Source organism: Phascolarctos cinereus, unplaced genomic scaffold (genome assembly GCF_003287225.1).
Source record: "Phascolarctos cinereus isolate Bilbo 61053 unplaced genomic scaffold, phaCin_HiC Scaffold_4;HRSCAF=312, whole genome shotgun sequence".
Taxonomy (NCBI): domain Eukaryota; kingdom Metazoa; phylum Chordata; class Mammalia; order Diprotodontia; family Phascolarctidae; genus Phascolarctos; species Phascolarctos cinereus.
The window spans coordinates 310102539-310128708 of record NW_027555847.1 but is presented as its reverse complement, the minus strand read 5'-3'; the positions used below and the strand labels follow the sequence as shown (position 1 = coordinate 310128708).

Below are 26170 nucleotides of genomic sequence, written 5' to 3'. Positions count from 1 at the left end.
AATTTGCTGTGCAATTTAGACAAATCATTTAAACTCTCTGTGCTTATTTCCATAGCTATTAATAATGGTACAGTGGTCCAAATATGCTCCTTTTTGCAGTTTCTCTAACTATGGTATGTAGTAATGATTGGCTACCTGCCGACATCTGCATTCAGAACATTCAAATGCTGGGGACAAAACATCCCAGTTTGAAAACATCTAATAATATTTGCTGCCTGCCATGCGACACCCCTTTTCACAGGAGCATGATAAGCATTGATTGGTGCTAGTACTATCCTATAGTCCTCTGTTGGCTGCAAAGAATATTCATTTATAGCCTATAATCATCCAATGAGATGATACTTGTCAAAGCCCTTTATAAATTGTAAAACATTATAGAAATGCCAATTAGTTGTTTTATTAGCAGTTAACTAATCAATCAATAAGCATTTGTTAAGTGCCACTATATACCAGACACTGTGCTAGTTGCAAAGAATACAAATACAAGGAGTGAAACAATCTCCACCCACAAGAAGCTGACATTTTAATGGTGAAACAAGTACATATATAAGATATATACAGAATAAATTAAAATAAATACAGGGTATCTGTGGTCCCTATCCAAAATACAAGCTAGTTAGAAAGAGATGATACTAGCAGTGGAGAGAATTGGGAAAAGCAATCATCTTTTTTTTTCTATTCTATTATGTGACAAAAATGCTTGTTTTATTTCTTAAGTTCAGAATAAAATAAATAAAATTTTAAAAAAGAATGTGGTGGTAGAAAGACTCTATGTGGTAGAGGCAGAGGTGGTTCTGTTAAATGTGCTAAATGATCTGGGGTTGGGAAAGAAATTTATGTATATACATTTTAAAGTTTAATCTTCATTATTAACACTTTATTAAGTCTAGATAATCAATAAAACAACAAATCAAGCCCTGATTTGTAGTGATTGATTGCTAATTTTTGCGGTGTGAATGATTACACTGAAAAGTTGACAATCTGCTTTCAAGCTAGTCAAAGCTAGCTCCAGAACATCTTTAGGTGGAGGTGAGAAAACAGTGAATCCTAGGCAAGGAAGGCAGCCAATGAAAAAGCTCAAAGATGGGAGATGAAGCATCATATATAAAGAACAAAGAGGAGGCAGTTTGGCTAGATGGGGGTCACAATGAGGCTTGAAAGATAGGATAGGGCCAGGTTGTGTGGAGTTTTAAAAATGAAACTTAAGAGTCTGTATTTCATCCTACAGACAGTGCAGAGTCACTGGAATTTATGGAGTAGAGGGGAGTGACATGATCAGTCTTAAGCTTAAGGAAACTCACTTTGGCAGCTATGTAAGAGTAAGAAAGACTTAAAACAAAAGTTCAGTTAGGAGGACATTGCAATAATCTATGTAGGATTAGGAGATATCATGAAGGCAAGTGAAGAAAGAAGGAGCAAGACATCCATATCCTTGGCTAGATTGAAAGGACAGAATGGAGATATTAGTACTATTCAATGAAATACGGAAGTTTGGGAGAAGGATGAGTTGAGGTGAAGGAAGATAGGAAGTTTTGTTTTGAACATGTTTAGTTTGAGATGTCTCTGGGACACATAGTTTAAAATGTCCAGTATGTAGTTGGTGATGTGAGACTGAAGCTCAGGGAAGTAATTGGGACTGGATGTATAAATGAGTGAGTCATTCACATAGAGATGATAATCAAGCCCATGGCAACTGATGAAATCACTAAGAGAGAGAATGTAGAGAAAGTGACTACCAAGGACGAGCCTTGAAGAATATCCAATTAGAGAGCATTTTATGAATGATAAACTAGCAAAGGGGACTGAGGAGGAATGTGACAGGTAGCAAGAGGACTAGGGGAGAGTAGTGTCATGAAATCCCAGAGATGAGGGAGTATATAGAAGAAGGCAGTTCATCAATAGTGTCAATGCAGCAGACAGATTAAGTAGGATGAGGGTGAAAAAAAGAACATTAGATTTATTAACTTTGAAGAGAAGAGTTTCAATTGAGTGTTGAAGTCATTACAAAAGTTTGAGGAGTCAATGAGAAAGGAAGAAGTGGAGTCAAAAAGTGTAAACTTTTTCTAGGATATTGATTGTGAAAGGGAGGAGAAATACAGGATGACAGCTTGAGGGAATGGTCAGGTCTAATGATTCCTTTTTTTTTTTTAAAGAATTGGGGAGACTTGGGCATATTTGAAGTCATAAGCCATAGCTTAGTAAATGTGTTTTCATTCATTCGTTTAATCGATTGATCGCAGAATATTACTGGATATTCTTTGACTTCTGGGGATTTGAGGGAAGGCTGAGACAAGTGTAATTAGCTTACCACCTTCTTAGGGGGTCTCCTTCAAGGTGGCTTTTCTTTACCTCTGGTGCCCAAAATATAACCTCTTGAGGGGAGGGGTGCTGTGAAGCAGAGGAGAGACCCCAGGACTGTTCTCAACTTTGAAGCAGGACTGAGGGCTCAGAAACCATCCTGGGGTTTGACCTTACTCTCAGTACACTAAGTAGCCCCTTTAAGATAAGGACTTTCCCCCCAGATGTTTCCAGAGTGTGACCTATAGAAGGATGACTAGGAAGAATTAAGCCTCATGGAACTTTTAGTCATCCATTGTGCTGAATGAAATATACTATTTTGCAGGTGAGAGAAATATCAAATTGACCCAAACATAAGCTGTCCCCAAATATGTATTGCTCCCCTAGGATGAGAGAAGTCCATTAAAGAAAAACTCATAATAATTGCTAGCATTTATAGCACACTTTAAGATTGCAAAGCACTTTACAAATATTCTTTCACTTCCTATTCACAACAACCGTGGAAGGTAGGTGTTATTATTATCTCCATTTTACAGATGAAGAAACTGAGTCAGAAAGAGGTGAAGAGACCTGCCTAGAATCACCCAGCTACTAAGCGTCTAAGGTTGGATTTGAACTCAGGTCTTTCTAACTCCACATGCAACATTTTAACCACTGTATCACCTAGCTGCCATATATACATATGTGTGCATATATGTATGTATATGTGCATATAAGTTACATGCATGCACACATATACATGTATATGTGCATATAAATCATATAAAATTAATCATTGGCTTTGGAATGAGGACCTGGATTTCAAATTGTACTTGTCATTAACCTTGAACCCTTGGGAAAAATCACTTAACCTCTCTTCCCTCATCTGTAAAGACAGGGTTGGATGAAACAGGCTCTAAGGTTCCTCCCAATAAACTCCCTTTCTAATATATATGTAGATGTATATACTCATATAATTTCGTATTATATATCTATGTATATGTATATATACATAATCTTAAACTGTGTGTACATTTGTGCTATATATGTGTGTGTGTACATATATAGTTGAGTGTATATGCATATGTGTATATACACACATATATGTGTTTATGTATTAACCTTAAAACTAATTATTGACCTTATTCAGGTTTTATATAAATCAGATTTGGAAAAACAACATTGTATCTGTTCTTCAGGTCAATATGACACATCCTGTTTTCTCTGCATTCTTGTTGAGCTAACACTTATTTGAAACATTTCCTCTGTTCTCTGTAGCATCTGTTGTGGAGCTTTTGGGTTGGCAAGGGCATTGACTCTGTCTACCAGAGAATCTCTCAGGGAGAGGCTGAAGTTCCCCATTGTGTCTGGGTTCATAGAACCCTTTTCAACAAGATCCCTCAGGTGCAGACCCTTGCAAACTATATAATAAATGTAGCCATCAAAACAATCTCACTGGGTCCCACAGAGACCATTATTCTACAAACAAATGTAATACAATAGTGCAATAAATATTTCTCTGGTGAAGTCATTAGGTTTTTTTCCCCCCTTCACTAAGCTGTATTCTTCAAATTTGATATAATTTCATAGTTTCCCAAAATCATTCATGGGTGTAGGTATAACATTCAAGCATTCTACAGCTTGTCATTTGAATAAGAATGACGATTAAAGTTTATGCTAGATTGAAAATGCAAAAGCAGGCTTTAATATTTTTATTATTTTAGAGTGCCTTAATTAAATATTTTAAATGTTATAGCAATTATCTTTTCATCACAGAACTCTGCATTGTCAACTATGCCACATTAAAATCATAAAAACACTATTTTAATATCAAATTATAAAACCCTCACCCAAAATAAACAGAAGGAGAACATGCTGCTATTCATCTTATGTGCATTGTATTTCTCCTGTAACATTCTATTACCACGTATTCTGTCATGGTTGAGAAGTGCTGCATTACACAGGATACATTACAAATCTGGGAGGTTCCAGAGCTGATGAATGCCAAGAAGTCCTAGAAATGTATATTTCTTATCATGATCTTTAAAGAGAGTTTTACTACAATTAGTGAATTTGCTAGGTTACCAAACCTATTCCTGCAGAAGTGACAAAGAAGACAGCGGCACTTTCACTTTGAAGGATGTATATAGACAAATGCTGCATTTTATCTTCACCTCAGCCTTTCATGAATTTGGTATCATCCTACCAAAAATAGATACATTTTCTGTAGCATTGAAGAAGTTGTTTGTTTGTTTTTGCTTTATTTTGGGTTGTTGTTGTTGTTTTTTGCTTGTTGACTTAATTTTCTCTATTTTTTAATTGCTCTGCCTGAAACAATTGAGCTGTAAATTTCTCTACTTCTCACCTATAATGCACAGTAAGAATTGGCAATTTGGCTGCCAAGGATATCCCTTTGGTCAACCTGAGGCTCTGTCGCTCTTTCAGGAGTCAGACTAATAGCTTAGACAGCAAGGGTGACTGGAAGAGAGTTTGTGAAGCTAGGGTCTTCATTCTGACCAGAAGTAATCTTTCAGCTGCAACAGCTTCCTCTTTTTTATCTGTTACTGATGGTTGTGTATATGGAGGGAAAGCATTCCATTTGTGTCTACATCTTACCTGGTATCGTAGTCAGTCAATAAGCATTTATTAAATGCCTACTATTTGCCAGGCACTGAACTAAGATGACATACACATCTTATGTAACCCAACTAGCTCATTCCAAGGAAGCAAGCTGTGGTATCACAGTCAATGGGCTCCAGTCCTGGACATGGCCCTTACATGCGTATATCCTTTTCTGTCATTACTGATAAAGTAGATGATAACTACTTTTTTTCAAGGGCATAGTGTGCATAGAACACTCAGCTAGATGCTGAGGAACACACAAAGTTTACTTTTTTCATTAAAATTTAATAATTTTTAGCATTCTTTTCTTTTTAAATTTTGAGTTCAAATTATCTCCCTCCTTCCCACCCTCCCCCACCAATTAAGAAGGTAATCAATTATACATGTGAAATCATGCAAAACATACTATCTCTATTGCAAAAAATTTTTAAATCCTCAAAAATAAAGCAAGAAAATTATACGGAGTTCGCAATTTAGATATAAAGGCTGTTACTATAAGTAAACTGGGAGAACAAGGAATAGTGCACCTGTCAGATTTATGGAGAACAGAATTTATGACCAAACAAGAGATAGAGAACATTATGAAACACAAAATGGTTATTTTTGATTACATTAAATTGAAAAGTTTTTGCACAAACAAAGCCAATGCAACCAAGATTAGGAGGGAAGCAGAAAACTGGGAAAGAATTTTTACAATCGGTGTCTCTGATAAGGGCCTCATTTCTAAAATATATAGAGAACTAAGTCAAATTTATAAGAATACAAGTTATTTCCCAACTGATAAATGGTCAAAGGATATGAACAGGCAGTTCTAAGATGCAGAAATTAAAGCTATCTAGTCATATGAAAAAGTGCTCTAAATCACTATTGATTAGAGAAATGCAAATCAAAATGACTCTGAGGTACCATATCACACCTATCAGGTTGGCTAACATGACAAAAAAGGAAAATGATAAATGCTGGAGAAGATGTGGGAAAATTGGAACACTAATGCATTGTTGGTGGAGTTGTGAAATGGTCCAACCATTTTGGAGAGCAATTTGGAAATATGCCCAAAGGGCTATAGAAATGTGCATACCCTTTGACCCAGCAATATCACTTCTAGGGCTGTATCCCTAAGAGATCATAAAAATAGGAAAGGGACCCACATGTACAAAAATATTTATAGCAGCTCTTTCCATGGTGGCCAAGAATTGGAAATTGAGGGAATGCTCATCAATTGGGGAATGGCTGATCAAGTTGTGGTATATGAATGTAATGGAATAGTATTGTGCTATAAGAAATGATGAGCAAGCAGACTTCAGAAAAACCTGGGAAGACTTGTACAGACTGATGCTAGGTGAAGTGAGCAGAACCAGGAGAACGTTGTACACAGTAACAGCCATGTTATACGATGACTAACTTTGATAGACTTAACTCTTCTCAGCAATGCAAGGATCTAAGACATCTCCAAGTCTCAAGATGGATAAATGCTACCTACAACCAGAGAAAGAACTATGAAGTTTGAATGTAGATTGAAGCATTCTATTTGTTCTTTTTTCTTCTTTTGTTTTGTTTTATTTCTTCTTTATTGTGTTTCCTCCTATTGGTTCCAGTTCTTCTTTACAACATGACTAATGTGAAAATATGTTTAATAGGAATATATATGTAGATCCTATACCAGATTGTGTTCTGTCTCAGGGAGGGAGATGGGGGGAGGAAGAAAATTTAAAACTCAAAATCTTATGGAAGTGACTGTTGAACTAAAAATAAATAAATTAACTTAAAAAAAGAAAATTATACTTCAATTTGCACTCAGAGTTCATCAGTTTTCTGAAGGTGGATAGCATTTTTTCATTACGAGTCCTTTGGAATTGTCTTGGATCATTGTATTGATCACAATAGCCAAGTTTTTCACAGTTGGTCATCATTACAACATTATTGCTACTGTGTACAGTAATCTCCTGGCTCTTCTCACTTCACTTTACATTAGTTCATATAGATCTTGAAATGATTTTTTTTTCTGAAACCACCCCCCTCATCTTTTCTTACAACATAATAGTACTCCATCACAGTCACATGCCACAACTTGTTCAACCATTCCCCAATTGATAAGCATCCCCTCAATTGCTACTAAAAAAAAGTTTCTATAAATACTTTTTGTACATATAGGTCATTTTCCTTTGAACTTTTTGGGGTACAGACTGAGTAGTGGTATTGCTGGATTAAAGGGTATGCACAGTTTTACAGCCTTTTGGGTATATTTCCAAATTATTCTCCAGAATGGTTGGACTGGTTCACAATAGTTTATTAGTGTACCTATTTTCCCTCATCCCTTCCAGCATTTGTTATTTCTGATAGTTGTGAGATGATACCTCAGAGCTGTTTCAATTTGCATTTCTCTAATCAATAGTAACTGGAGTATTTTTTTTGCATGACTATAGATAGCTTTGGTTTCTTCTTTTGAAAACTACCTGTGCATATCTTTGACCATTTATTAATTGAGGAATGGCTTCTGTTTTTATAATTTTTATAATTATAATTTTATAATTCTATAATGTTATAATTTGACTCAGTTTCCCATATATTTGAGAAATGAGGCCTTTATCAGAGAAATTTGCTATAAATTTTTTGGATATTACTTCGTTGTCTATGATACCTTTAGAAAAATGTAGTTTCCCTGATTATTTCTTTAATTAGTTCTATTTTTGCTTTTGCTTTGTCTGAAATCATGATCCCTATTCCTGCCTTTTTTACTTCAGCTGACGCCTAATAGATCCTATCTAGTCCTTTATTTTAACTCTGAGTGTGGCTTTCTGTTTCAAGAATGTCTCTTGTATACGAAATGTTGTTGGATTCTGGTTTCTAATCCATTCTGCTATCCACTTCCATTTTATGGGTGAGCTTATCCCATTCACATTCACAGTTAAGATTACTATGTATTTCCCTCTATCCTATTTTCTTCTGTTTATCCTTTTTCTCTCTCTCTCTCTCTGTTTATCCTGTTCCTCCCCAAAAATCCATTTTGCTTCTGACCACTTCTCCTTTAACTTGCTCTTCCTTTTATCATCCCCCACCCCCTTTATCTTATCCCCTCCTCCTCCTATTTCTTCATTGGGTTTCTATATCCAACTAAGTATGTATATATATTCTTCCCTCTTGGAACCAATTCCAATGAGAGTAAGGTTCAATCACTACCTGCCACCCCCCCCCTCATTTTCTCCTCCACTATAAAAGCTCTTTCTTGTGTGCCTTTTTTATGTGAGAAAATTTTCCCATTTTCCTCTCACTTCCCCTTTCTCCCAGTGCATTTGTCTTTCTCACTCCTTCATTTTTTCTGAGATCATCCCAATATGATTGACTCACACATACACCCTCAAAGCAGACTCCTTCTAATTGCCCTAATAATGATAAAGTTCTTAGGAATTACATGTATCATCTTCCCATATAAAAATGTAAACAATTTAACTTTGTTAAGTCCCTTGTGGTTACTCTTTCATGTTTTGCTGGGTAGGTTATTCTTGGTCATAATCCTAGCTACTTTGCCTTCTGAATGATCATATTCCAACCCCTACATTTCTTTGTATGGAAGCTGCTAAGTCTTGTGTGATCCTGATATTTGTGGCTCCATGATATTTGAATTAATTCCGACTGCTTACAGTATTTTCTCCTTGACATGAGAGCTCTGGAATTTGGCTATTGTTCATTCAATCCATTATGGGATACCTTTCAGGAAATGATTGGCAGATTCTTTCAATTTCTATTTTACCTTCCAGATCTCAGATATTTGGAGCAGTTTTTCTTTATAATTTCTTGAAATATGAAGTCCAGGTTCTTTTTTGATCATGACTTTCAGTTAGTCCAATAATTCTTAAATTATTTCTCCTTATTTTCCAGGTTTCTTGTTTTTCCAATGAGATATTTCACATTTTCCTCTATTTTTTTCATTATTTTGAATTTGTTTTATTGTTTCTTGATGTCTCATGGAGTCATTAGCTTCCACCTGCTCAATTCTAATTTTTAAGGAATCATTTTCTCCAGCGAGCTTTTGTACCTCCGTTTCCATTTGGTCTATTCTGCTTTTTAAGGAGTTCTTTTCTTTAGTGAATTTTTGTGTGTTTTACCATTAGGCCAATTCTGTTTTTTTAAGGTGTTATTTTCTTCAGTATTTTTTTCTGCCTTTTTACCAAGCCATTCTCTTTTCATAATTTTTCTTGCATCACTTTCATTTATTTTCCCAAACTTTTCCTCTACTACTCTAATCTTTTTCCTTAACTCTTCTAGGAATTTTTGTTAGGCTTGGATCCAATTAGCATTTTTCTTTGAGGCTTTGGTTGTAGCTGTTTTCACATTGTTGTCTTTTTCTGAGTTTATGTCTTAGTCTTCCCTGCCATCATAGTTGTTGTTGTTTGTCCTTCATTTTCAAAGAAATCCAGTGACATCATGGATGATGTCTTAACTTGTGGGTGAATTAGATTTAAGTGAGATGGAGTTGCACAAAGTTCTTAGTTTCACTCTTTCTTCCAGAGTCATTGAAGTCCAGTGGCAGGACAAAAGCCACCAGAGTCACTTTGTATGGTCAAGTTCTCTTTTGTTGTTGTTGTTATTTGCTCATTTCCCTGCCTATTTCTTGACTTCGAACTTTGTGTTAAAGTTCAGCTCTGCTCACCTTGTGAAGGTGAGGCACTGTCCCAAGCTTTAGGCATTTTTTGTGTACTGCTATTTTCAGAGCTAGTTCTGGGAATCTGCAAGCTTTCAGCGCTTCCAAGGTGATGTGATCCAGGGAGAGATGTGGTCGTTGCTCTTTTAGTTTGTGCTCTGGTCTTTACCCAGGAAGAGCTCCTGTCCCCCTGAAGCTACAAGGGCTAGCATTCCTCTTGGCCCTGGAATTGTGACCAGGTCCCCTTCTCCTGCAGCCACAAGCACTAGTGCACTCCTCTTTGCCTTGGAACTGTGACAAACTCCTTGCACCCTGTGATCATCCACAGCCTCTCCTCTTTGCCTTGGGACTGCAACCCGCAACTACATATGGGCAATAGAGTTGCCAATCAGTGCCAGCTGCACCCAGTCAAGAAGCAAAGGGTCCCTTGTAATCTCCTTCTTGCCAGTTGTCTAATCCCCTTAAAATCTCTGGGCTGACAGCCCCAAAAGCTGCTGCTACCAGCACAGCCACCTCCAAGGTCCTCAGCTTCTACTGCTTTGCTCTGGGTTGGCCCCAACCTCAGTGTCACATCTCTTCTGCTGACCTCCTAAGTTGTCTTAGACTAGAAAAATGTCTCACTCTGACCTTTTATTGGTTCTGATGCTCCACAATTTGATCTGAGGAGTTACTTTAAAATTGTTGGACGGGAATGTTGGGAGAGTTCAGCTGGGTTGTTGCCTGTACTCTGCCATCTTGGCTCTGCCTCTCCACACAAAGTTTAGACACAACAAGGTCTCAGAGTTGATGAGTGCCAAGGAGTTCTAGAAATATGTGTTTCTCATCACAATTTTTTAAACAGTTTTGCTACAATTAGAGAACTGCCAGTTCCTCAAACTTACTCCTACAGAGAAGTGCCAGGGAGGAAAAATGCAGGATTGTGTTGACATAATCACAGATTACTCTAATTTACATTATATGAGAGTAGGTGTTAAGTAGATGTTAAGATTTGCAAAACAAAGAGCTATTTACAGCCTGAAGGAGAAGGTTACTATCTGCAGTGGAAACAAGGAACACTTCTTGGAAGAGGTGGCCTTTGAGTTGTACTTTAAAGGATGGGTAGGAATTCAGATAAAGAGGGAGATGGAGATTCTCTAGGCTAGGAGTGGGGAACCGGCAACGTGGAGGCCACATGGGGCCCACCCCTGTCTAGGCATAGGGAATAACCAAGCAAAAGCACAGATAGAAGAGTGTAGAGCAAATAGAGATGTTATATCCCCTCTCCCCATATCACTGCTCTCAATTTCACCTGAACTCCAGATCTATTGACAAGCCCTCCCTCCCACCAACACCAGGCACTTTATTCTCCCATGTGAAGACTGTTGGACCTTATGTTTGACCCTTCATATGTGTGGCAACTGATGGAGCCCTGTCATCAATGGTCCCTTGACACTGATACAGGTATGTGAGAGGTGGCTATATTCCAGAACTCACACAGTCTCAAGGCTTGAAGCACAGGAGTAGAGGCACCCTGGCCCTTGTCTCATCCACTTTAGCACCACTTCTTTGTGTGTTTTCTCTGATCGAGGCTCAAGCTCCCTATTCTAGAGGCAAACACAAGCTTCCAGAGTTTCTCAGCTCTCAGATCCATAACCTGCTGGGGTTTCCATACCCAGGTTTCAGGGGTTCCTCACCTAGACCCACTCTCACTCACCTTCACTGACTCAGTCCCACCAAATATTATCTCTTCCTCTGGTTCAGACTCTTCCTCATCACTTAATTCTACCCAAGATAAAGTGAACCTCTTCTCTACTTCAACTTTAACAAACATTTATGAAAGGTTTACTTTATGATAGTATCATTGGGGATTCAAAGACAAAATCAAAATAGCCCCTGACATTAAGAAGTTTACATTTTACTTCTCCCTCACACACACTAGGGAACTAATGCCAATTATCGTTATCAGCATCAAGGCATACACTGAATTCTTTTTTTAAAATTTTGCTTTATTTTTAAAGGTTTGCTTTATCTTTGGTAGAATTAAGTGACAAGTCTGAACCAGAGGAAGAAATAATATTTGGTGGGACTGAATCAGTGAAGGTAAGAGTGGGTCTAGGTGTAGAACCCTAGCAGGTTATGGATATGACAGCTGAGGAGCTTTAGAAGCATATGTTTGCCTCCAAAATAGGGAGAATAAACCTTGATTAGTGAAAGCACATACAGAAAGGGTGTTATAGTGAGTGAGAAAGGGGCCAATGTACCTCAACCCCTATTAAACTAATTAACATTTATGAGTACCTAGTAGTTGCTTCAGCTTCTGCTGTACAGCTACATGCCTTTTAAGTGAGGCATCCCCAGAGTCAAACCTCGGGTGGTGGGAGTATGGTCCCCTTTGGGGCAACTAGGTGACACAGTGGATAGAAAGCCAGACTTGGAGTCAGGAAGACCTGAATTCGAATCTGCCGTCAGACACTTATTAACCTGGGCAAGTCGCTCAACCCTGTTTGCCTCAGTTTCTTGTCTGTAAAATGACCTGGAGAAGGAAATGTCAAACCCACTCCAGTATCTTTGCCAAAAAAAACCAAACAAAAATCAACTCAGAAAGGGTCATGAAGAGTTGGACGTGACTGAAGTGACAAGAACAACAAAGCCCACTTTGACTAGAAGTTGCATTGAGGGCAAGAATATGATATAAGACTGGACAGGTAAGATGATATCAGATACTGGAGGGCCTTGAATGCAAGGCAGAAGAGTTTGAACTTACTTCAGGGAGCCATTAAAGTTTTTTTGCACTGAAATAGAAGATTTCTGAGAATAAGCAAATTTGTTCTGTTAGCGTTACAAAGGATGGATCTTAGGAGAGAGTAAAGGCAAGAAAACCTATAAGGACCCTACTTCCATAGTCCCTGGGGAGTGGGAGGGAGGGTCTGTGCCAGTGGAAGCAGTGAGTAGAAAGGGGTCAGAGATGAAAGATTTTGAAGAGGTAGAATCAACAGTTTGTCAACTGCTAAACACAAGAAAAGAAGGAGAAGGAAAAGTTAAAAATAGCTCCAAGGTTACAAACATGGGAGACTGGGTGAATGGTGGTGCTCCACACAAAAAGTGTGCATTTAGAAGGAGGGGCAAATTGAGAGAATGGGATAGGACTTATGGGTTCAGTCTTGGTAATGAATTTGAGTTTCTAGGGCTCAGCCACATGGGAATATCTTGTATGAATTTGGAGATGTGGGTCTGGAGCTTGGAAAAGAAATAGAAGATTTTGGTGTAATCTGCACAGAGGTGGTAGCCAAAGTACTGGGAGAGAATGAGGCTTCCAAGGAGTGAAAATAGAAAAAAAAAAAGATAAGAGGGGCATAGACAGAGTCTTGGAGAACATCCAGGAAGAGAATGAACAGCTAGTGAAGGAGACAGGTGAGTGATTAAAGGGGTACAACAGGCAGGGAGTGGGCCTCTTAGAAACCAAGTTAGGAAAGTAGGAGGAGATCGTCAACAGCTTCAAGTGCTTCTGAGAAGGCATGGAAAGTGAGGTCCGAAAAAAAATTGGCAATGTATTTGGCAATTAAGAAGTCACTGGTTACCTTTGTTTGAGAGAACCGTTTTGGTAGCAAGAGAAGACAGAAGACAAATTGCAAGGAGATAGTGAGAAAAGGCATCAAGGTGTCACTAATAATAACTATTATTATTTCTTTTGTTTTTAACTGGGCCTGAAATTTGTTAGAGAACTCCTGTGAGGAAATCCCTCTACCAGCAAAGATCACCTCTTGCTCTGCCTCTCATAGTCTTACAGGGGTATCTGGGGCCCTAAGAGGCTAAGTGACTTGCCCAGAGCCATACAGTCAGTATGTGTTAGAGGCAGGACTTGAATTCAGGATTTGATTCCAAGGCCAGCCAGTACTCTACTCACTATTCCATACTGCCTTTTCATTATTAGTATTATTATTACTGATATTTATAGAATGCTTTCTTTTTATCTTCATTATTTCATTTGATACAAGAATCCTATGAAGTAAGGAGTTTGCTGGTATTATTATTTTATTCCCCCTTTATTGATGAGGAAACCAAGTCTGAAAGTGACTAAGTGTTGTGTTTAAGGTCACATAACTAATAAGTTCCAGAATATGGATTTGAAGGCAGGTGTCTCGACTCCAAGTACATCATTCTTTCCATTTCTATCATTTATTTGAAGTTTAGCTAGTAAGGGGAAAAAAGTTTTGGTACAAAAGTTGGGTATGATAGAGGGACCCAAGGAGATTTTAGCATGTATCTAGGCAGATCAGAGGAACACAGATTTGGAGGTAGAAGGGAACTTTGAGGTCATTACAGCCAATCCCCTCATTTTACAGTTGAGGAAACAAAGGTGGAGAGAATAAGTGACTTGTCCAGATTCACACAATTAGTGTCTGAGGAGAATTTGAACATAGGTTTTACTGACTCCAAAGCCAACCCTCTATCCATTAACACCACATAGGGAAGAGCCATTGGCAAGGGAGAGATTGAAGATGAATGAAAGAGGGGATGATTGCAGGTGCAAGTCCCTGAAGAAGGCAGGAGGAAATCGGATCTAAGGGGTAAATGGGCTTAGGTTTAGTTAGGTAGGAATTGCTCTTCTTGTTTCATGACCACGGAGAGATATGACGGTAAGTGATGAGATGAAGAAGTTATGAGAAATGGCGGATAGGGGCTGCAGGAACTCCTGCTGAATGGCCTCCCTATCTAAGTGAAGTAGAAAGCAATGCCATAGGCTATAAAAATCAGGACACATTATGCAGTTGTAGGAAAGAGGAGAAAAGAAAATTTGGGAGGATGGGTTTTATGGAGAAAGTCCAGGTCTGACCATGTTTATCCCTTTCTCCTTCAATAAATTCTAGTGGCTCCAAATTACTGCTAGGATCACACGTGATCTCCTCATTTGGTATTTAAAGATCTTCACAACCTGACCCTTTCCTGCTTTTTCAATCTCTTACATTTTGCCCCTCCATTTTCACACTCAATAGTCCAGTCATATTGTCTTCTATTTGTCATGCATAGCATTTCATCTGTATGTCTTTGAGCTTTCTGTCCTTCCATGCTCGGAACATACTCGCTCCTCATCCCCATCTCTTAAAATCCTGTCTTCCTTCAAGATTTAGCTCAAATAATACCTGCTACATGAAGTTTTTTCCCCAGACTCCTAGCTGCCACTTCAGTGGTACTTTGTATCTATTTTGAATGTATCTTGTGGACTTATATTATATAGCATGGATATATTGTATACTTACGGACATATTTGCTCCCCAATTTGATTCTAAGCTCTTTGAGGGCAGAGATTTTAGATTTTTCTTTTTCTTCTCATCCCTTAGGGCAGTGCCAAGTATATATAAATATATATGTATGTATACACATGCACACATATATAGTACTTAATAAAAGTTTGTTGATTGATTAAGAGAGTTGATAAAGGTAAAGCAGAAGAATTTTCAAATAGGAGCAAGAGCCCAGCTGAAGTTGCATGCCAGATCAATTCCATTTTTTCTTCAACAAATGCTTAGTAACCATGTAGCAGAAGAGAGAAGATGGTGAATGTTACCTAGGAATGAAGATTCACAGGTTGAGAATGGTAAAGGGGCACAAGAAAATATATTATCAATCATTAACTTATCTGATAGCCATTTGTAAAACATTTTTATTTGCTGTGATAATTAGAATTGCTAAATTTTAATTGGTTAAAATTTATTATTTTTTTTTAATTTTAGGGTTAGCTAGATGGTCCTGGAGTCAGGAGGACCTGAGTTCAAATCTGACCTCAGACCCATTACACTTCCTAGCTGTGTGACTCTGAGCCAGTCACTCAACCCCAATTGTCTCACCAAAAATCAAAAAAAATTTTTTTTTAATTTTAAATTGGCTTTTAAATAGGCTAAAAATCATTTTTCCTAATTTGGATATTAGGAAGTGAAAACCCAGATAGGTTGTCAGTTTCCATATTAATACCACATTTGAAATCTGAGCATCTTACCCTTGAATTTAGGCTGAGTTCCAACAACCAAAAATGATCTTCCTTGTAAACTCTTCTTTTTCTCCCTTTCTCATTCTTACTCTAAGTAAGAATATGGGACTATGTTGTTCTTACTCATAACAACAACAGTAAGTTCTTGTTGTTACTTAACAAGTTAAGTTCTTGTTACTACTTCACCTAATGCCACTGCTTCATCCCTAGATGTAAATGTCAAATGGAGATTTGTTAGTCACTTGGAGTGTGTGTTGGCCTAAAACTATATTGTCAAGTGAATGTCACTCGGCATTATAGATGTTTGTGTGACCAGGGGGACAGAAGTAATAAACCCACCATGGTTATTAAGTTCTTGTGCTATGCTAAGGTTGATAATGGAGCCAACCTCTGCAATCCCCTCCTGCAGCTCATCTTAATTACTATTGGGCTCTCAAATTAAATAGCTTCCTTCCATCCACTCTTCCTTTCTGTTACATGCCTTGCAATGTTTATTTTGCATCTCTGTGGAAGAAAAGAAAGGAAAGTAGAGATCCAAATGGTAAGCTTATCTACTTGGCTTTAATACAGAGCAAAATTAAATCTGATTTTTGAATTTGTGTTTTGGCAGACAACATGGGGACCAAATTGTCAAATTTAAAGCTCACATCCTTTATATTAATGAACAGTAAACTGCCAAAGTGGCAAATGGTATAATAATGGGGTTATATCCTATGTGTATTTATGTGTAGCAAAAGAGAGAGAGGAAGTGAGAACGTGGGAGGGAGAAGGGGTGTGTGTGTGTGTGTGTGTGTGTGTGTGTGTGTGTGTGTGTGTGTGAATGTGTGTATTAAGAGAGAGAGGCCAATTTAAATAATGCGGGCTGTTCTGCCTGCCATTCCATTTTCCTTCTAATGGATGTGAAATGGGAAACAAGAATACACTGTTTCTTTAGTTGCTCTTTATTCCCAACTGCCTCTTGCAGGGTGAGCATCTCCTACAGCTGTGTGTGATTCTAGAATCTCTTCTTCATCATGTCCACAGTCTACTTATTCTGCTCCGATTGGTAAAGCTAATGAGAGGGACAGCTTTAGTTGACCTTTCTAGCATCTCTGGCCAGCCAGCCTGTCTCTGCTGTGTTCTGTGTTTCTTCCCTTCCCCTGGAGAAGCAGGAAGAAGAAACAACAGTGATATGGTGATGTGATTATTCTCCAATATATCACCCTTCCATAAGAAATTCTTTTAAGGAAATTGCCCCTCAACTTAATCACCAGTTTTCTTGCCAGCTAAGACTATACCTTTGTCTTTCCTTCTTTGTGAGTAAAATTCTCAGTTCTGCCTTTCTCCTGATCAATAGCTTAGCTGGGTATAGTGAAGTATAAATTTACTTTGATAGTCTCCTTAGCAACCATTTCAGATTCATCAGCTCACTGATACAGACTTCCTTTTTTTTTAAAGAGACCATAGCTGTTTTCCAGCTATGACTGACTAAAGATACTGTATGATACTTTGAGGTTGATTTAAAGGATTTTCAAGGGTAATTTTGAGCACAATAAAAAAAATTAGCAAAGAAATACATTTACACAAAGAAATACAAGTCAAAAGCAAAATAGAAATCAGAGAAAGTGTACTTAAGAGAATAAAAACCAGATAATAAACAGTAAAGGAACACTCCCATTGGGAGCAAGGTAACAGCTCAAAAAAGAGAAAGTCCTAGATCTTATACAAGGGGAAAGTCCCCAAAATTTCTGGTGCAAAAATCTAGGGATAGAGACATGATGGAGACTGCCAGCTCTCTCTTGTTAATTTCTTCCCAGAGTCTTAATTTCCCTTCAGCAACCTGAAGTAGGGTTGGTATCATCCATCTTCTTTCTCAAAGCTGGAAGTCAGAAGTGCTCAAAGCCCAAAAGAGATTGAGGAAACCTGAAGATGCTGAAAAGATCTGAAGAGACTGGACCATTCTTCCCTTTTGCTTTTGTTAACTCTGTCCTGCCTCTTATGCAGGCACAGGGAATTGATCTCCACCAACAAGGAGAGAGTCCCATACCAATAGGCTTTGGCACTCATGTTACATTCCTTCCCTGGACCCAAATTCTTTGCAGTTTCTTGCAAAGATCAGCTAGGGCAAGTCTAAAACCTGCAATTCTACAGTATAAATATGAGCATCAGCTCTTTAAAACATGAGTGATTTTCCTGGTGTCTAGGTAACCAACCTTTGGTTCTACTGAAACTGAACTAAAACAAATGTACTTCAACAGTACATGCAGTAGACATGGAAATATCCAGAGTATCACATAAGAGAATATTACAGTGACAACATGCCTAACTACGTACAAGATACAACATTTTGAAAGTACATGCAGGAGTAAACTCAATTTTTATGTGATGACTTTAGAATTTAACCTTTATGTAAGATGTTATTCTACTGTACTTACTCTAGGTCAAGACTAGTCCAACATGGATTCTTAAGATGGGGTCTGTGAAGTTTTTAAAAAATATTTAATAACTGTATCTTAACATAATTATTTTCCTTTGTCATCCCACGTATGTTATTTTTTGTATTTTAAAATATCATTCTAAGAAGGACTTAACCAGACTGGCAAAGGTATCCATGACACACAAAACCTTAAGAACCCAGGGTCTATTTAGCTGACTTTACTTGACTTGAAGGAATGTTCTTTGAAAGGTTTTTGTTTGAATGATGGTCAGGTAGTGTCTCTTGTACTATAGGTGAAAGAATGTGACTCTGGAGTCAAAAAACCTGGGTTTAAATCCTATGTCTGATGCTTTCAACCTGGGCAATTTTGAGTGAGTCACTGCTCCCTGGCCTCAGTTTCCTCATCTGTAAGATTAGGGGGTTGTACTAAATCTTTGAAGGGAATTTGAGTCCTTTCCAGTTCTAGGTCTGTGATTCTGTGTAAAGACAAACCAAAATTTTTTTTCTATCAATAAAAACATTTTAAGTTTTTAAAAGTTATTATTTGGGATCATAACTAGATTTAACTTAACCATGGTGTCCCTGTTACCCATTACCATGACTAATGGAAAACTGTATAAATTGTTAAATGCTTGTCTATGTCCTCCTCCTCATCATCATCATCGCCCTATCTTGTATTTACTTCAAGAGTTCATCATATCCATGATCTCATTAAAGCAGCCATTCCTTCTACCAATGCAGATTATCATACATTCACAATTTCTCATCCTGGGTGCCCACATGTTCCCATAAGTCCTTTAAACAATATCTCTCCAAAGCACTGGTGGCCTCCCTCTGAGTCTTTTATTATGGGTGCTAGGGTAACACTAGGGCCATCCTTCTGATATATCTTTCTTTAATTGTATGACCAGTTCACTTCTTTTTGATTACCTATTTCATGGTGATTTCATGGAAACATTTTATGCCAAGTTTTGCATGTAAATCATCATTTGAAACATCCTACAGCTTATTTGTGGCCTACAAACATCCCTTTGGTTGACCTATAGTTTTAATTCTTTAGAGATTATAGTGTTGCACGAATCACAATTATATAGTATCGCTAGAAGAATTTTGGTGTTAAAAAAAAGATGGGTGTTTGTTTCTGGAGGAAACTTAAGAATAATGAATTTTCTGCACAATATTCCAAATGCCATTCTGCCCCTTCTCTTCCTCCTATTCAATTTTGGGCCCAGTTCACTGTCATCTGTAATGCCTGGCCAAGACGTTTATGCTCATGGACTAACTCAACAGCCTTCCCATCCAACTGAATTCCATCATCTGGATAAGAGCCATTGTTCATGTAAGGTGATTTTTTTCCCTTGTGGATTGGTAGGCTGATCTTTTGTGAGTGTTCAGTTCAGAAGGCCAGCTTGAACCAGCTTATATAAGAACCCATCCTTTGATTTTCAATGGGAGCATATTCTACCTTGGAAACTGAAAAAATGATTGATTTAGTTTTGTTGATTGTCTAGACTTTAAAAAGTAATGGAGAAAATGGTAATAATGTAGATTAAAGTTTAAAGTATGACCAGCATACTTTCTTCTCTTGGGGAAATGGTTGTCAAACATTTACTAGAACATGACTGTTATTTATGGATCTCGCTAAGGAGGCCCTTTAGTACTCTGGGGTTTGGTGCAATCAGCCCAATATCATCTGAAACTGAAAGCTTCTGAAGGTTTTCACCATCCATAGGGGTCTCTCTTCCATTTGGACTCCACACAGGATATCTTCCATGACAATGGCAAACACCTTTAGTGAACATGTATTTCCCTATTTTATAGTTTATTTAATACTCATCAGTGTGTTGATAAGGAAAGTTATCTTTGTGGTTGCATCTACTAATCTTGTATATTCATATTATAGGCATGAAAAACACTTGTTGAAGGGAATACATCAAGGATTCACAAGTGTATTTTATTATTACTATTATAATTATTATCAATAAACAATAAGCACAGTAAAATCTTTGATTCTCTAAAATTCTTAATCACACGTGTGACAATGAAGATAAGACCTGCTATACATATCTTTGGTGGAAGGTTTCCTATTCCCTTCTCATATTTTCATCTTAAGTATCTTTAATACATGCATTTCATTAAAAAATTGGAAAGATGAGAAAAATAGTGCATGAGTCAGCAGTTACTTAGGTCTTCTGGACCACTTTTAAAATTTTTATCATATTGTCTAGGATTTTTCCCCCTTTGTTTGATATCTTTTCCTCCTTCAAACATCTTCAGAATCAGTCCTTCAGTGCTTACCAAAGTCTCCTGCACCATGGATGCCTTCTGTGTATTCTTGTTCTTGCCCAGTTCCTTCTGGTTTTATCTTCTTCACTACTATCTCCACATCCTTATATGGCATATTTGGTACTGAGGTATTAGAGAGCAAATATGGAGTCTTCATTGTGATTACTGATGAAAAAATATTATTAGAGGTATGCTGGTAAATCTATTCTAGTTTTTGTCCATCTGCTGTCCTAATTCCAGTTTCATCTGTAAATGGTCTTAGAATGGTTAGAGTTCATTGGCGCCAAGATTTCTTATAGCAGTGCAGTTGTGAAAACTCTTTCAAAGCACCTTCACATATATCCTTCCAACAAATGTGGAGGCAACCTGGTGACTCTACTTCTAAGGATGAACAGAGACATAGGCAAATGGAAACAGGATGTACTTGAGGAAAGTTTTCTTAAAGCTGGCTTTAGAGTACATATAAAAGACAAAAAGAGAGGTCTTGAATGATTACATTTGCTTGTGGCCACATTACCTAAGCAAGGTTTGCATGTAGCACCTGTGTGGCAAAGACTCAGGCCACAGATAGTTTGAACAATAGCTAAGCATCTTGGGATTTGTAGTGCAGTAGCTTAAAGAATAGTCTTCTTAGCTTGAATTAAAAAAAAAAAGACCAAAAGAAGGATTATGGAATTTGAAGGGATATAAAATTTAGGCAAGCCCGTGAAGTTTGGGGGACTGAGGGTGACAGAGAATGAACAGAAGTAGAAGGGAAACAGCTGCACCCCCCCAAAAGTAGCAGCAGCAGCTGAAAGAAAATGGAGAGGTGATAGAGAGGTTAGAAACCTCAGTCTCAGTGCAATGGGAGTGAGCATACAAAGGCTCTAACAAGGTGGCTGAGGCATTCTCCATCAGGATGGGGCTGGGCAACAGTGAGCAGGTGGGGAGGCAAACCCAAATGTTAATGAACAATTTCTGACTTTAAAATCCAGGTAACTTGTGATGACACTCCTTCCCTGTCCCACTTTCTTTCCTCTTTCCTTTTTCCATCCAATCAGACAGAGCCAAAGATTCCTGTTTTCCTTTTAGCTATTTTCATATAGTTATGATAGGATTTTACAGTCTGTTTTTGACTGGCTGGGCTCTCCTCTCTCCCCACCTTCCAGAAAAAAGGTGGAAATAAGATCCTCCCAAAACATGTTTATCTCTGTCCACAAGGGCGGCTCAGGGTATGAGGGCAGGGCCTTCCTGGCCGCTGCCTCCTCCTCTGACTGCCCTCTTTCCCTTACAAGGGTCTGGAGCAGAAAGGAACTTAGCCCCAGGGGCTGCTCACTGGGATTACAACAGAATAGTTTCATTTATATCCAGAGGCAGAAAATAAAAGCCATTTTCAAGGGTGTCTGCCTTGTTAGGAGATTTATCAGGTTATTAGTAAAATATAAATAAAGCCAACATCATGTGAAGTGCTCCCAGGTGGCATCTAAGCCACCAAGCTGGAAAGGGAGAGTTCTAACTATTTATCTCCTGTAAGCTAACCCCACCCCCCACCCAGAGCTTATACCACCTGTATATTTGACATGCTTTTAAAGATACACACAAAAAACTGTTGGAATTGACCCCATCATTTATTTAGAGAAAGCAGGCTTTCCATACTATTGTAACCATAAGAAAACAGAAAAAAAAAACCCCAGAAAGCTTCAGGCTCAATTTTCCATTTGAAAGGATGGAGTGAGGAAAGGGGACAGAAAATGGAATGGAAGAGTATCCTACCAGCTGACTGGATTTGGGGTGTGGGGACAATTCATTAACACTTCAGTTTGCCTCCTTGCATGGTCACTGAAGTCTGGGCTGCTCCTATGGACAAAGCCTCTCAACACCCTGGTAGAGCTGAGGCAGGCATGCTCCATCGTGCTGTCTCACTATCATTGTTCCTTCTCATCTATTTCTCCTCTTGCTCTTTGCTCCTGCTGCCACTGGGGAAGGAAAACACAGCAGCCTCCTTGCAAAACAAAGGTTTTCTCTCTCTGTTGTTGTTTGGTTCTTTCAGTTGACTCTGACTCTCCATGACCCCATCTGGGATGTTCTTGGCAAAGATACTGGAGTGGTTTGCCATTTCCTTCTCCAGCTCATTTTACAGATGAGGAGACTGAGGCAAACAGGGTGAAGTGACTTGCCCGGGGTCACAAAGCTAGTAAGTGTCTGAGGCCAGATTTGAACTATGATCTTTCTAGTCTTTCTGACTCGAGGCCCAGTGCTATACCCACTGAACCACCTAACTGCCTTTATTGGATTCCTAGGTAATAATAATTCACAAGTTTCTTGGATTACTATGTAGTAATACTAATGATGATGATGATGATAATAACAAATTTCAACAAAATAGCATGTTGCAATCTAGTGGACCAGAATGAAGGGACTCCAATGCTAGTTCTGGCTCTGTCCGTAACTAGCTGTGTGAGCTAGGATGTCTCATCCTGATCTTGGTCCTCTGAAGGGGGTAGTCTAGATAATCTCTAGGTTCCTTTAGAATATTTTGAGATGCTAACGGTGTTTAATAACCTGGCCAAAGTCAAAAGATTCACAAAGCAATTATGTTTATGTCATTCACTCTGTTTCTGTACAGCCAAATAAATATGATGTTCAAGCATGAGTTGATTAGTTTTTCTTACTTCATTGGTGGAATTTAGCAAAATAGCATCACTTAATTTTTGGTTTCTGATGAAGAAGAATTAACGAGGAAGATGCCTAGAGAGAAAGCCTCCTACATTCCAGTTCTTATCTTTTAATGAATCGTTCACAATCCACTGTTTTCAGAAAATTATTCTCATAACAGAATTACATGTCTACCAATATCATGGTATTACAAAAAAAATACATTTATAAAGGATCCCATGTAGCATTAATTCTCCTTATCTTGTCCAGGACTATATTGACTGGGTCAATACCTTACTTTTGGTTGCTTGTCCTGTGGTTGATTCTTCTAAGCAGCCAAAATATGCTTTTCACTTACAAATATGAAAATTCTTTGAGATTGTACTAACTAAATTAAACTGCAGAGGAGATTTTAATTTTATAACTCAGATTAGCATCTTAGTAGATCATAAGTGATGAAAAATATTTATCGACCAAGTAATCAGTGAGGCCACTATTTCCTTCAGTAGAAAATTAGCCTTTCAGGAGGCTTTAAAGTTCTTGGGCTGATATGAAGCTGATTTGATTCAGCCTAGTCTTATGTTTGGGCCAGCTAAGTGGTACAATGGTAGATTGCTGGCCCTGGAAGACCTGAGTTCAAATCCAATCTCAGCCACTTACTAGCTATGTGACCCTGGGCAAGTCACTTAAGCCCATCTGTAAAATGAGCTGGAAAAGGAAATGGCAAACCACTTCTTTGCCAAGAAAACCCCCAAAATGGGGTCATGAAGAATTGGACACAACTGAAAATGACTAAACAGCAACAGACTTATGTTACAACAGAAAACAAAAAGGCTTTGACTACTGCATTATATAGATGTGGGTATGAAAATTATCCTTCTGGTGGAGATGAGGCCATTGATCATTTGGAACAAAATAAATGGGAAAGTTGATTATCTGGGGAATGTGGCATTTTAATAACTCAGCTCTCGATTTCTTTTCTTTTCAATTATCTGGCCTAGTCCTAACCCCAAATTATACCTGACCTTTTTGGGATGTCACTTAGCTAGTGTCCTCTCTCTTGGGGTAAAATCCTACTAAGGAAAAGAGGCAAGATGGCACTGGGCAGGGTGTCAGAAGACCTAGGTTATATTTTCAGTTCTGTTGCTAGCTAAATATGTGACCTGAAGTAGGTCATTTAACCTCTGTGGGCCTTAAGATTTTTCTTCCTGCTCTAAAATTCTGATTCAAACATAATTTAGGAAATGCTTTTACTTGATATGTGCAACCTAAATGCAAAATAACATTATTTCATACAGCACGCATGGTATTAACTCTTCAGAACCTCCAGCAATTGCTTCTGGAGAGCAGCTTCCTTTAATGTCAAATGTATATGGCCAGAAGTTGAAATAGGTCACTGTTACTCACACTAAAGTGCATACATAGCACAGTGCCTGACACATAATAAGCACTATATAAATGTTAGCTATCATCATCATCATCATCAACTAAGTTGTGCAGATGGATTTCGACCTATTGGAAGGAGTTCCCTCCACACAGAGGCAATCTTATCCTTAATGTATTGTTATAGATTTTTGTGTTTGCAAGGGTGAGGTCACACCACCCTATCCCAACTCATTTTTGCCTTAATAGCTTAAGCAGGTGAGAGCATATCTCAATCTATCACTTATAGGCCTTAAGACTAAAAAGTCCTAGAAAACCATATGATGAAGGGAAATGATATCAGACAAGAGGTCTGTTACAATTAGCCAGAGGATTTCATTATGATCACTGGGTCCTACTTAAAAGCATAGAAACTAGAAAAGGCTTTTCCAGAAACTGAAACCAGTACAAAATGCTAGCTGAAACTCCTAAAAAAGGATTTCTTGAGGAAGAAGGAGAGGCCTTGGCTTCAGCTTTGGCCTGTTCTTCCTCCATCCTCCTTGTCTGGACAAGGACCCTGCCAGCCTCTAACGGTCCCAAGAATGACGGATATCCCATCTTGCCATCAGTGTCCCAGCATCATATCCCTAGGACAGAACTGGCTCCTATCTTCCCATCAGGGCCCTAGTGATGTCCCCATTTGAAGTTTCTGTATCAAGAACCAAGGATGAATGGATGCAGATTCACTATGTTTAAGAGGAACTTCCAGAGGACCCCACAAATAGAAGAAAGAAACTTCTAGTAACCAGGAACAGTGTATTATACCTTTGGCACATGTACTATTTAAGCTTGATCCAATTGAGATAGAGCAATGATGGTAGAGTAACAAGAGGTCCAGCCTAGCTCCCCCACCACGTCTTCTCTGTAAAGACCTTGAAAATGCACCAGCTTGAATCTTAATGGGGAAATCCAAGAAAAAGTCACAGTGAGTCATTTTTTTTCTAGCCCAGGTTAGCATAGGGAGACAGACAGAGAAGTCTATGGATACTCTCAGGTCTATGGCTCCTCAGAGCTTATTTGGTTGTATGGGTGGGGTGTGTTCAGGTGTGCATCACAGAGAGCACTGTGGTGCAAAGGAGAAGCTGTGCACCAATGCAAGAAGAGGTCCCAGAGTCATAGGACGGCAGTACAACTGCAGCATGTGCCAATTGACTGCTTTGTCACCCACTACCTAGTTTCGGGTCACAGATCCAAGGAGTACAGAAAGTGGGATATTGGGGCATAATGGTGGCTTTCTGAGGTAAGGAGTGGTCACAGGGCTGAGACAGTGTACTGAGAAAGGAGCAATTTCAGAAGGAAGCAGTAGCAATATGACTCAGATTTCAGGAAAAAAAGCACAGTCCCCAGTTCCAGCTTCTAGCCCATTCTGAAGCCTGCAGTGGTTCTAGGGCAGCCATTCTAGACCAAAGGGAAGCCTACAGGTTTGTCACTCCGAATCAGGAGAGCTTCCCAACTAGTTGATAGCAGCAGTCAGTTGTTGCTCAGACCCAAACCAAGTTGGGAACTTGCAGAGCTCAGAGAAGGGGATCAGAAATCATACTTTCCCCTGTATCAGACCATTTGGAGAGCACTTAAAGCTTGTCATCTCCTGTTTGAGCTGCCCCAGAGATCCTGGAACGAGGTATAACCCAATACTCCCAAGAAAGTGGCACTAGGACAGCCCAGGTCTTCCCTCCACAAGTGTACAGATACTGGACTTAACATCAAATCTGAATTGAGGAAATATGATAGAAGAATGAGCAAACAAAAAGAGAATCCCATTATTAAAAACCCAGAAGCAAAGCCTCAAGGAAAAACACAGCTGAGACACAAATTCAACTAGGATTACTGAAAGAGATGAAGCAAAAGTTTTAAAAAAGAGTTTAATATTTTTTCAATGAAATGAGAGTGATAGAGGAAAAAAACGGGA

General features: G+C 38.5%; 1 pseudogene; it reads right to left on the bottom strand.

Annotated features, from left to right (window-relative positions):
- Nucleotides 1–20362, bottom strand: part of LOC110221929 (adenosine 5'-monophosphoramidase HINT1 pseudogene) — a 53616-nt pseudogene extending 33254 nt beyond the window's left edge.
- Nucleotides 20363–26170: the final 5808 nt, after the last annotated feature.